General features: G+C 43.8%; 1 protein-coding gene across 5 annotated transcripts in view; it reads right to left on the reverse strand.

Moving 5' to 3' along the window:
- The window catches only part of DPF3 (double PHD fingers 3), a 154286-nt gene that overhangs the window by 141431 nt on the left and 291 nt on the right, over positions 1 to 12564 (reverse strand). The gene's annotated exons all lie outside the window — the stretch shown is intronic.

Consider the following 12564-nt stretch of genomic DNA (forward strand, 5'->3'; position numbering starts at 1 on the left):
CAGGAGCAGAAAACAGTAGTAACAGAATTTTTAAAATGCATCCTAAAGGTCAGGATGTATAGGGAGAATTGCCAAAGTCAAGAGTTATAACTTGCAAAAGCTACTAAAAACCAGCAATATTTTTCAGGCATCAAAATAAAACGATCAAAGAAAGTTCAGCTGGTTTGCAGTTAGAATGGTACGTAGATTAAATACAATGTAGGTACAAGCACAGAACTAAAGGAATGCTGTGCTTCACTGGAATGACTGCAGTGGAAGCCACAATGACATTTGTGCAGTCATGGCATAAATTCCGAATCATCTCTGACCAAGAACTGCGACATGAAACCATACATCTACTAGCAAGTTCTTTAAACAGATACTGCACATCATGGTTGCTACTATATTACCAGAGTATAACAAGCAAAATTAGATACTCATTGTTAAGTGTTATAGAACACAGGCCTTGGGAATTATTTCAGTAAGGCTAACTGAACTAGAGTTTACTAACACACAGTTTTTTAAGTGCAAAATGATCAAGAACAGTCTTGAATAAGGAAATTACAAAGATGCAAAATTGATACCTTGTGACAGAGTAACTTGACATCTTGCTTCCATAAGATACTTCTTAGCTATTTGGACTTCTAGAGAATGTTTCATACAGTAGCATATGAGAATTACTGAAAATGGAGAAGATCAGAATTATTAAAAGAATGGTGAGAAGACTGAAAAACTACTGAAAGAGGGTTGAACACAGAGACAGTGCTGATGAGAAGTTACTTCTGGAGTTCTGGGAGCTGAAATCAGTATTTCCATTAATGGCCTTGGCACAAAAAGTGTGTGTGTTGAGAAAAGCTAGCCACTTACATAAGCTGAAGGGACACCAAGGAAATTAAAAGCATCAGACAAGAAGAATTGGATGGAGTGAATTCAGTATAAATTTCACTTAATAACTTGCAGATCATCATCTCAACGACAGCTGAAAGAACAGAAGAAACATAACAGTATTAGTCTACCACAAGATAACTATGAACCAGCAGCACTATACAACCACAAACAAATGCAAAAGCAAGGTTTTCCCAGAAGAGGTTAAAAAAGAAAGTTATTGTAGAGGGCAAAACCACGTGGAACAAAGTACAAGTCTGTCTACTCACACTCAAGAAAGCTGAACGCGAGTAATCCAAGCTGGGGTAGAGACAACAAAGCCAGTAAATACTTCAGTGACCAAAGGAAAGGAAAAGATAGCACAGACAGTCTAGTATATCAAAACAAAGATCGACAGGGCTTATAATAGTGTTGCACAAATGTACAAGTCATAGTGGAGAGGAAGACATGGAGGGAGCAATAGTATTTAAACTAACAACTCCATGCTGGCACCAGAACAAATGGGAATAAACTGGTCACAAGTAGGGCTAGGCTAGGGATTAAAATGCTATTTCCAGCCACCAGAGCAGTGGGTTCTGGAAACCTCCCAAGAGGAGTAATGGGAACAAACAGTCCAAGTGGGGATTTAAGACAAGGACTTTTCAGTTTATGAAAGAGATTATCTGACATGGTACCAGAGAACTGGACATAAGACCCAGAAACCCTTTCTTTAAACCTACATTTCCATTAACTGAGCCACTGTGGCTAATTTGGTCTTTGTGTTCTTGTCTGAAAGTGCCCACACAGGACCCAATTAGTGGCAACTAGGATGGCAGCCTTTATGATATAGGTACCTATGGAAACAGAACCAGGCTCACCCATATGCTCAAGACAAAAAGCATAGACTCTTGCTTTAATAGGCACTCTAGCCCAGGCTGATCATAGCACGACATGCAAGGAAATCATGTTCAAGGCACTCATGGCCCCTTAGATGCTTTTCCAAGGGACCACTAGTGCCAGCATCCAAACCGTTCTTCCAGAGCTAGGTGCAGAACTCCCTTCAAAGGTAGCCTACATCAAACCCCAGGGCTGAGCATCTCCCACACGCTCCAGCCTCTGAGAACTCACTGCTCTTTCATTAAATCCTGTTAGCCAAGTACTCAGAGGAGAACTGTGCACTGCAGGTGCTGCCTGGAACAGCCACACAAGAACTACTGGCCAGCTTAACAAGGCCTTTTGGACAAGCAAAATTAAAACCCAAGGGAGGCAAAATGACAGGAGGCAAAAGAAATATCCAGGTTTAGCAGAATCTCCTCATACTAAGACTGAAATTTTCATGCAGCTTTGGGCCCTGTTGTAAAAAGCAGCACTTATAAAGACAAAAGCAATAGGTCAAACTCCTACAGCTCTGCAAATAGATGCATTGGAGGGAAAAAACCTGACAGGTCCTGATTGATAACCATGCTTGAGGGAAGATGCTCGAGGAAAACTGCTGCAGCAAAGGCTGCAGGGAGTTACTTCTTCAAAACCCTCCTGCAGCAGAAAAGGCACATGTGGCTGCTAGAGCAGGAGATGGACATGGTTAATTGACTGGGAAAGTTTAGCAGAGATGAAATTAATGCAAAGAGCTCAGAGCCCAGGCGTGCAATTCTGTTACCAAGGGAAGGAATTCGGCTGGAATTGCAATCCATTTTCAGGTCAGAGCCTTTCCCAAAGGCAGAGTGCTCACCCCTCATCCATTCCTCTTCTTCTGTTCTGAGGGGTGCATGGAGGAGAAGGTAGCTGAAAACAGCAGTCTGGGAAATACATTGTCCTTTGAGGGCCAGCCAGGTTTCAACTTTGCATGGCGAGTGTGTTTTGCAGTGAGGAATTCAGAAGATGTGTCAGGAGACAGCCTCTTCTAACCCTAGAACTTTGTGGATAAGTTAGTTGTGGAAACAAAACAAGAAAGTTAGTAATAGGGGAGAAGGGAATTTACTTTCAGATCTCAGCAGAATGAGTACCTGAACCAGATATGTTTGCAATCTGGTCAGATGAGAATGCCAGGAGTTAGTTACTGTGGAATCGCAGCAACAACACATAAAAATATAAATTCAAACAACTATTTTTTCAAGTAAAGCTGACTGCAGGAGAAGATAGGAAAGACAAAAACACAAACCACAGACCAGATGACACAGATGATCTTACGCAGTGATGTGCTGCCAGCATTTGGATAAGTAGCACCCACGACTGTATTCCTTTCAGCTGGTGTCTCTTTTTCCTCAGTAAGGGAGGACTAGATCTGGGAACTTCTTAATTTCCTCTGCCATTTTAAAAAAGGGGCTTTAAATACACATATTTACAAGCAGCCACATAAAACTTCTCACACCAATGACTTTGAAATCATACTCAACTGACTGGTGCACAGCATTTATGTTTTGAAATGCAAAAGTAGTTGCCACTTGGTTCATTCACATGGTAAAGTTTTTGCATCCCAAAAAAGCCTTTATCAGCTCTGGTCATAGATCACTGCCATTAAGGATGGTATAACAATAATTTTTGGTGACCTTCTTCCATCAGAACCCGGCAGGAAGTCTTAACTCACTTTTCCACTCCTCAGTTTGGTCACGAAAGTGCTAACAAGTAAGGATTCCCATTCTCCTTCAAAACATCACTCTTATGCTCAACACCAAAAGTAAAGCAACGCTGAGTCAATGGTTGATGGTGTGACTAGTGTGACCATCACCAAGTCAGACAGTGCATGCCATTTTTCCCATAGAAAAATGGAGGAAATTACACCACAAAAGGGAATATGATGCTTAATTAAAGAATGATTATAAAGCATTTTTCTGGCACAAAAGTGACACATACTTTACATTGCAAATAACATATTTTTCTAATTATTTCATGCTGGAATCTCCTGAAATCCTCATTGTAGGATATGCAAAGAGGAAATTGCATGTGAGAGAAATTTTATATAGCTGCTGTCTGCTCAGTTTAAAGAAACTCCCCTTGGTAGAGCTACTCACAGAAGGCCAAGCTAGACTTTTGCAGGTAAAGAGAGACTCTCCTTTAGACCTGTGTTTGTACATAAGACATTAACTACATTTTAGCAACATTCCAGCTAGTCAGGCTGAGAAGAGAAGTCACTAGAGTTAAACCTAACTGTGACAATGAGTTCATGACTTACCCATGTCATAAAACAAGTCAGGGGGCAGATTTAATTTAGTAGGCATTCATCTGCCATGCTGCAACTACAAAACAAAGCTGCCTCTCCCTGTGCATAGAGGTAAGTCACTGAAATGAGTCTTGCTCCAAGACAGCCCCAAAATGCATCACCTCATAATCCCCATCCACCTCCAAAACACTCAGGTAGATCATAGAGAGTCCATCCTTCCAGTCCAGAAGCCATTAAAGCCTCTCTTCCTCATCCTGTATGAGGGACCTGAAACAAACTTTTCATTTTGGGAAATGACTCAGGAAGAGCATGTGAGGAAGCAGAGCAACAAACAACACATAAGGCGGATATAAATCCAGATAAAGTATTATAATCATTAAAGGGTTGCTGCTCCCTGAAGGTTGGCAAAACGAAGAGAGTTAATTAAAAGCAATCTCCACACAGTGCTGAGCCAGCCTGAACTGATAAATCAGCAGCCAGGACTGTGCTCATAGAGGTCAATGGGGGAAAGAGGTTGGGAGGCAGGGGAAAGCAAGGAGAAGATAAAACATTTAGCTGAGACTACTGATAAAAACAAATTGGATCTGGTGACAGAAAACAGAGAAGACTTTTCAATGTATTTCCCCCACCAACACTATTTTGTTAGATTTCGACCTCAGGAATGCCTGTTTGCCACCAACATAACACCAGTAACCTGACTGAGTTCCCATTCATTTGCATCAGCACAGGAGGAGAGAGAAGCAAGAAGCCTTTGAGGCCCCATCCTGCCTGTGGAGGTATTAACATCGCTTTCATCCACATGCCATTAGATCACTGAAGGGTAACATCACCAGCATTAACAGAAACATCATTTTTGGAGAAGCAGATCCTAAAAATTAAAGGATCAGTCAGATATGATGAAGCAGTAGAAATTCCCATCACCAACCCTCATCCATCACATCTCACATGCCTCTTAATTTGTACTACCCCAGCTAGAAAAGGTTCTAATCTCTGAATTAAAATTGTGATCATTATTTAATCCACATTTCAAATCAATAGGTATATGTTAATGAACTAAAAACTTTGAGGATAAACAATCCCTAGAAAACACAGAAGCCTACAGTCTTCAAAGCAGCTTTTAGTAGTTCAGAAAAAAAAGGCACAAGCAATCAGGGTAAGCTTGTAGATACAAGTGGGTTCATGATATGATTTCTGATGTTGGACACAGGGTAGTGATATTTCTGAACACTCAGGAGCGCAGCCTCACACACAATGCCCACCAAAAGAGTTTAGCAGTAAAATAGCTTTATGAGCCACTGTTTCCATTATTCCTTATTCAAACTGCACAGGTTTTAAAGTAATCATAAAAATAAAATGTATTTGCCCCCATCATTGACTAAACACAGTCTTTCAGGAAACAATATTGAGACCAAAATACTTAAGTAGTCACAAATCCATGGATTACTTTCTTCAAAACTGTTCTTGAAATGGAAGTGGAATGAAAATATAGACATGAATTTTCCCTTGAAGAAATAATACTAACTTTTTGTTTCCACAATAAGTTTCTTTTTCACAGTGTTCACTGGATAGTGAATTATCTGGGCTATAACTCCAGCCATTATGATTTTTCTCCCAACTTCTTGAGTAGTCACATGAGGTTGTAGATCCACAGGAATACTAGAAACTCCAAAGTTCCTAGAAGCAGACCAAAAACTTCACAGCCCTGTGACACAAAGCACTGAACTGGTGTTCACTTACTCTTCCAAAACATGAAAAGAACCCAAAACGTTTACAAGAGGGAATTTTGTTCCAGCAGCCATAATCTATCTTCCTGTGGCTCTCATGAAGCCAACTCCAAGCATAAAAGCAGCATAAGCACTGTACTTTGCATTTTGGCAGAAGTAGCATGCCCGCATCTGATCAGATCAAATCAGCCCTGCCAGATGATGCGGTAGGGCAGGCTGAAATTAACCAAGTCAGGGCATGGCCTTATTTCACTGCCCTGCACTTGATTTTCTTTGCACTGTCCAACCTATCTAGATTTTTGAGAACTAAAAGGCAGGAAGAATTAAACCATGTGTTGGTAGAAAAGTTAGCAATGTGTCTTAACAAAGGCTTTGTATATTGTACCGCAAGCAGGAATCTGAGCAAAAACACGGGAGAGAAACTGTAAGTTACATAGAGTTCCTTTCTTTTGCATACTAAAATTTCATATATGTTACAGTTGGCATTTTACACTTATTTATGAAAATTATCAAAAAGCAAGTAGAAAGTTATCAGACTAATAGAACTCACAGTTTTGTATGAACGGAGAGATGATCCTCATGTTGGATCAGTTTTGTCACAACAGACTGTGACATTAAATATCACATCTAGCCTTTCTCACCAGAGAGAACACTGATGTAGTCAGTGTCCCCATCAACACCTGAGCAGGAGACTCTCTCCCAACTACAGCTCAGCAGAAAATGAAATTAATGCATCAGGATTTGGCAAGCACACGCTGCTGATCACAGCCACCTCGTGCACACTCATCAGCACCCGTCCCTCCCCTGCTCTTGCTGCTCCACTGGTTCCCTGTGCAGCCTCCCCTCAGACAAGGCTGGAGTGCCAGTAAAACCTTCCATGCGGCTGGAATCGTAACTCTCTGACCACACCCGGCTCAGGCAGCTAACCTGAAAACTGAGACACGTGCTGAGATACTCCTGCTATTCCCACACTGGAGAGGATGCTGCTGTGAGAAGGGTATCTGCCAGCAGCCATTGAGACACTGGATTATTCTTTTTTGAGACATCTGCTGGGAATCTGTGGTTAAAATATGCTCTGCTGGGAAATAAACCATATATAACAATTTTTTTTTTAAAGTATCATGCTTTGAATAATTTAGGCTATTAAAGATAAATAAGGATTTTAAATTTTCGGTGTTCAAGCATTCACTTATGATATTTGTGTTACATGTCACTCAGTTGGGACAGTAAAAACACACTGTGTGGTTCTCTTCTTTCTTTTGAAATAAGAAAGAAGAAAACCACTTTCTGCTTCTCATGCACTCATCCAGTGTATATGGGTTTGTTCCACAAACTGTAGAGAAATTTAAAAAAAAAGAAGCCCTTCCATCTGAAAATTTTTGGTTTTGAAAAAGAAAAGTATTCTTAAAGTATGATTCCTTTTAGATCGTGTTGATGAGATAACTTTCCCTTTAAGAAACAAACCAGTGCAAAAACTGAGACCTGCACTAAGGAAGTGATTAACACTCCTCAGTCTCTGCATCCTGGGCAAAATTGCCAGGCAAAGCCAGAAGAGCAGCACAGTCCTAATGAAGCCCTCAGAACAGGCCTCAAGCAACACTGCCTTGGTGCTGCCTGTCTGCACATGGGAGTATGTCACCCCAGACAGGGAAACCTCAGATCAGAGGTTGGTCTCTCCAAGGGAAAAAAACATCAGCTCCCGGAACAGATTCATTCCACTCCTACAAGTCCTCAGGGATAAACAATACAGGAATGGTTCTTGCTCAAGGCAACATCACATACAGACAACACACTGATGAGCCCAGAATAAATACAGAGATTGTAAAATTGATCTACTAAGCAAAGAAATTCAGCTCTGACATGAAAGACAAACCAGAGTGAGAAAATTCCAGATTCGGCAAATTACAATGCTAAAAGAAGGTTTATTCACAGCCAGTGGGGGCTTTGGAATGCCTCATTTCAGGACAGAAGATGTACAGCCAACTGTCATAAGCTGTAGAAGACAGACATACAAGATGGACAAAGTCTGCTCTTGAGAGCAACCTTCAAATACCATGCTTCCAGTTTTAGGAAAGCAGAGGAGGAAATCAATTTTCATCAGGCTCCACAAAGGATGAGCCACACGACCTTCCCCATGACTCAGAATGACACAGATCCCCACTTTGTTCTGCGTACCTGACTTCCGCCTAAAGTATTCCCACTCGGACACTGTGAATCCTATCTAATGGGTATCATGCATCCAGCCCATTGGACAAGTGCTTACCTTGAAATTATAACACCCTCCAAAACATCATACCTTTAGGCCTCTGTAGCACAACCCAGATGGTTCAATATTGCTTTCACACACCAGAAATAATATGTTTTAAAAACTTTTTCTTCAGTGGCAATTTTGAGATACAACCTCCATCCATCCACACATCTAGACAGACTGTGAAAGACTGAAAGACCAACAAAACAAAATTACAAAAGCACTGCAACAACTAATCATGCATAAGTGACTGGTGGAATCAGACATAACACTGTAACAAGCAACATGCCATTTATCAGAGCCTCTCATTTTCAAAACCAGTGTATTCTCAGCTCTTCTTAACTTTCCTTTTCTGCCTTCCAATGACTTTGGTTTTATGCTTACATTTCCTCATGTAAACACAGTAACATTCATCCCATTTTCTCTGAAAGCTGCTGCTGAGATATTAGAAAATACAGTTTTCATGTGGACAACAGTTTTTCATTTGAAGTGTGTCGCATTAGGGCTCATTTATGTTTTTAAGTAACATCAGAGCCACACTGGAATTGCTGTGGAGATTTTGGTACACGGTTTAATGTGCCAAACAAACCCTGTTCTGTTAAGCAAAAGAAAATTCCCTTTTGCAAGGCCACATTAAAATCACCTCCACATCACTTGTAAACACTGAACTGGCAACCTAACTGTCTGTCTATTTTATTGCTTCCACCTGCTGAAAGCAGCACTGCACATTACACTTTCACTTTAATATTAAAAATCAGCAACCAGATGCTTATGCAACAATGTCCATTAAAAAAAATCAGTCTTCATCAGCACTTAATCAGGACATAGGGCTGTTTCAGGGATGTGTAATGGGATACAGGACCTTCCAGTTAAGAGTCTCCAGCCTGAGTTCAAGCCAGAGTAATCACTAATGAAATACTCTTGCCATACAAGACCCCAAGACCCACACTGGACTCTTGCCAATGTGAAACAGGAATGCAAACACAGACCACTTCTTCACAGGTGTCTCATGACATGAATTCATCACCACAAGGAAGGTCATTTGCAGCCCAAAGGTCAGAGTTGGCTGTCAAGGCAATTTTATCTGAGAAGGTACAGCAATTGAAAACCCAACTGCTGCTGTTTGCAATGGGAAAGCAGAGACAGAACAGGCCTGGTAGATCAGCTCTGTGTTGTAGATCTAGCACTGTGCACACAAATCTGTGATGATCTGCTCCCCAAATACCTGGCAGAGAATAAGTGATCCCAAGTATGCCAAAGTTATCCAACAATGCAGTTGGTACAGAAGTGAGCTAGCCTAGCAGCTGAGCCTGAGTTACCTTCTTTTGTCCCAGAGGCTTCCCTGAGCTAAAGGGAGAGCACCGGCACTGCGAAATTCCTGGGAGGCAACAGCCCTCTGGTGAGTGTCCAGGCAGAGCGCTGTATGGCAGGGGGGAAACCTCACACGCCAAAATGGCAACAACCTAACCTATGCTCCACTTACTGTGTTTAATTGAAAACCTGAAATAAAAGTCATTCGTGGGAGTAAAGACAGAGAAGGGGTGGGAGGAAACCAGCTCTGCTTCTAGACAAGACTGTGTAAATTACAAGGTCTTAATTACATTAAGTGCATTATGGTACCATATGCACATCACTAATAAGGAAGAGATGGAGGAGATGGGACTAAATGCTAAAGCTGGAAGTTGAATGCCTGCATTCTAGACTTCATCTTTTAGAGAGATTCTGAACCACTCTGTCCTAGTTTAGCCATCTATAAAACAAAGGCAATAATCCTTACTTCACAGGGGCGTTGAGAGGTTTAATTAATTAATGTTTACAAAGTCCACTGAGATTTCTGACTGACATTTGAAGTAATTCAGAATACTTTCTAAATGCATTTGTTTCTTCTTTCATTTGAGTGATGTCTTGCACCACTCAAATGTCTTCATATTAAAATATCCAAAGGAGAAGAAGACGGAAACAAAAAATATGGAGATATACACACAAACTAGTGGGGGAAAAATGCATCAACACCAACTTCAGCACTTCGAATCTACTTTTGTCCCATCAAAGCTGTCAGAATACTGCCATTTCTACAGATGAAGAAGCATGTGCTTGTCCAAACACCTGCTACCTTTACCTTGCAGATCTGTTAAACTTAGATCTCGGATATTTTTGTCTGTAGCACCGTGTTGGTAAACAAGCTAATAAATGGCAGAAATAACAGACAGTCATGTCAGGTTGACTGGTTCACCAGAGGAAGTGAAGGGGAGAAGAGCAAAGGGAAGAAAGCAACAAAAGAGAACCAGAAAGTGACAGAGAAAGAGGCAAGTTGAGTAGGGAGAAACCAATCATTAATAAAGGACTCCACACACTGAGCTGTTCTATGAAATGCATTCCCACAGATGCTCAGGTACTGGAATACATTATTCAGGAAGACTAGTCTAACATGAACAAGGCCACTTGTGTGTCCAAGTGCCAGAGACAAACTGAATATTGGACACTCTTAAACGCACAAGCACACACAAGGAGCTGCTTGATACCTGAGCCCGGATCTCTCAGTCCCTACATTGTCCCCCATTTCGGAGCAAAACCTTTGTGTGGCCGGTTTCTGTAGGGGGCGTTTGTGGGTTCTGAGATACAATCAAAACGCAGACAGAGGAAATGCAAATGTCATTCAGCTCCCGTTCATTGTCAGGAAGGACACATGAGGATAAAACACTGTGCACTGCATCCCTCCCCTATTATGTGTCCTACTGCTTTTGTCCTAATTTATCCCATGCATAATTTATTTACGTGTGTATTGTTTCCCGATCAGCAACTTTAAAGAATAAGTGAAAATTATAAAATGTTTTATTAAACAAGTTGTCAACAAAATTATAGATGGTGTCAGACAGCCAGTACCAATTCTGCTTCCTCCACATAGCCTTAGTAATTTAAAAAGCACACAGAGAAAAGCGAAACCAGCACTTGATGTCTATTGTTTCCTCCTCTCACACCCCCCAGGGGCGAGGGGAGGAGAAGGGAGCTAATTATAAACGGCCTCATCCTGTCCTTCCCGACTTTAGCAGCAGCGGGATCGGGCCCCGATTCATTTCGGCACGAGCAGCCCTTCGGCAGGATCTGCCGCGGCTGCCGGGAGCCCCACGGTGCCCCGAAGTGCGAGGCGAGGCGGCAAGGTCCCGTCCGCCGGCGGGGCGGGGGCCGTGGCCGCTCCTGGGAGCTCCCCGCCTCCCCCGCGCCGTCCCCAGAGGCCACCGAGCCCGGGCTTCCCCGCTGCCGGCAGCAGCGGCGAACGGCGCGCACATCCGCGGCGCTCCGTGCCCAGGTGCAAAGCCGAGCGGTCCCGCCCGGCGGCCGGGAGGAGCACGGGGAGAAATCGCTGTCGCCTGCACAAGCGTCAAACCTGCTGTGGAACGGGGGGGGAACGCTGCCTCTGCCGCGCGGTTTTCAGAGCGCGCTCAGTCCCTCGCCACCCACCCACGAGGACACTCGGACTTCTTTGATTAACCCCCTGCAACTGCGCTCCCCTCTCGCCGCGGATTTTTATATCTGAGAGGGCGAGTAAATGAAAGCAAAGGTTTTTCTGCCAGGACGGAGCAGGAGAGCTGATAAACATGTCAGCACCCCTTGCCAGCTCGAGGCTTTTCCTTTTCTTCGGATCGCAGAGACAGCGGCAGAAATCCCTGGAAAAACATTCAAGTGTTTTTCCAACTCCAGCCGGAGAGACTCGAATCGGGGGGGAAAAAAATAAAAGAAAAAGAAAAAACCTCGCAGCCCTAATTTCATCTCACAAAACTCAAAGGTATAAAAACACCCACTCAGCGCAGCCAGAAAGTGCAAGCGAAGCGTCACCGCCAGGTACTCTGCTTCCCTGCTTTACTAGCAAGAGCGCTGCCCCCGTTAGCAAGGAAGTCGTTTGAAAAAGGTTAAGATAGCTCCGCTCCCCACATACGGTGCCAAATCCCACTCTCCCTAATGCCTTCGGGGATTAGCGGCGTGCGCTGCAGACCACAAGGAAAATAAAGGACGCGATCCAGAAGACTACAACCGGTTCCCGCGGTGCCCCTCAGAAATCAGCCTTATTTCCAGATCGGGAACCCCGGAATACCTCCGCAGCAGAAGTACCTGCCCCCTCCCTCTCTCAAGCTGGGGTCAGACCCCGTCCGCACAGCCCTCGGCGGCTCGTGCCCGCTCTCAAGATGGAATCACAATCAACTCTCTTTGCCACTTTGAAAAGCGAAAGCCTGTCATATGCAAAACAGATCTCCGGACTTCCTGCCCAAAATCAGCGACCGGCAGTCCCGAGTCATTCATTTCACCCAAGTCTGCTTCCCTGCCTCTCCTCCTCGCTCCCTCTCCTGCACGAGCGCCGAGGCGCACCGGCAGAGCCCCCGCCGCCCCGCTTTCCGACCGCCCAGCCGAGAAGCGAGGAGGGTTGCTTCGCCAAGACATCCCAACTCCCCAAAGATTTGCGGAGGCAACTCCGAGCCGCGGTGGGAGCGCGGAGGCACCGCGCACCGAGCGCCCCCGCGGGCCGGTCCGTGCCCCGCCGAGCGCGGTGGCGGGGCCAGCCCGCCGGGGCAGCGGGGGCAGGACGCTGTCAAGTGCGC

This window comes from Pyrgilauda ruficollis, unplaced genomic scaffold (genome assembly GCF_017590135.1).
Source record: "Pyrgilauda ruficollis isolate IOZ18807 unplaced genomic scaffold, ASM1759013v1 scaffold14, whole genome shotgun sequence".
Taxonomy (NCBI): Eukaryota; Metazoa; Chordata; class Aves; order Passeriformes; family Passeridae; genus Pyrgilauda; species Pyrgilauda ruficollis.